We start from the raw sequence: 1281 nt of genomic DNA on the forward strand, positions 1-1281 counted from the left end.
GCTGGTGTTAACTGTTCCTAATATTTGGTTAAATTCATCAATGAAGAAATTTGGGTCTGGGCTTTCCTTTGTGGGAAAGTTATTATTATTATTAACACAACCACTTTACTTGTTATGGCTTCCCTGGTGGCTCAGCTGGTAAAGAATCTGCCTGCAATGTAAGAGACCTGGGTTCGATCCCTGGGTGAGGGAGTTTCCCTGGAGAAGGGAAAGGCTACTCATTCCAGTATTATCTGGCCTGCAGAATTCATGGACAGAGGAGTCTGGCAGGTTACAGTCCATGGGGTCGCAAAGAGTAAGGCATGATTGAGCAACTTTCCCTTACTTGTTATAAGTTTACTTGATATTCTATTTATTCTTGAGTAAGTTTTAGTAGCTTTTACCTTTGTAGGAATTTATCTATTTTGTTAAGACTGTCTAGTTTATGGGCATACAGCTGCTCATCATAGTAATCCCTTATAACCCTTAAAGTCAGTAGTGAGATCTCCTTTTATATTCCTGATTCTCATAATTCAAGTCTCTTCTTCCTTTTTTTTTTTTTTTGTCAGTATAGCTAAAGGTTTTTCAAGTTCGTCGTTCTTTGTAAAGAAATAACTTTCACTTCATTAATTTTCTCTAATATTTTGCTATTTTCCATTTCACTTATTTTCTCTTTTAACTTTGTTATTTACTTCTTTCTGTCAGCTTTGAGTGCAGTTGTATCTTATTTTCCAATGTTAATGTGAAAATTTAATGTTGTTTTTATTATGTATTTTTAAATATAGGCATTTACAGGTATAAATTTCCTCTAAGCACTGATTCACCGCACACTATAAGTTTGAATATATTGTGTTTTTGTTCATCTAAAAGTGTTTTCTAAATTACTTGATTTCTTCTAGGACCTAATGTCTATTTAGGAGTATGTTGCTTAATTCTCACAAAATTTAAAAATTTCCAAATTTTCTTCTGTTGCTTTACTATTTCACTCCATTGTAGTCTAAGAACATACTTTTAAAAATTATTTCAGTTCTGTTAAATTTACTAAACTGCTTTATTGCCTTATACATGTTTTATCCTGAAGAATGTTATAAGTACATTTGAGAAGAATGTGCACTCTTCTTTGTTGGGTGGAATGTTCTATTGACATAAAATCTGCTGCTGAGCTAAGTAAATTTAAAATTTTATTTATAATGCTTTTCAATTCTAAAATTTCTATTTGACCATTTTACATCTCTTATTGATATTTTTATTTGGTGAGACATCACTCTTTTTTTTTTTTTTTTTTTTTTTTTTTTTTTTTTT

This window comes from Cervus canadensis, chromosome X (assembly GCF_019320065.1).
Source record: "Cervus canadensis isolate Bull #8, Minnesota chromosome X, ASM1932006v1, whole genome shotgun sequence".
NCBI lineage: Eukaryota > Metazoa > Chordata > Mammalia > Artiodactyla > Cervidae > Cervus > Cervus canadensis.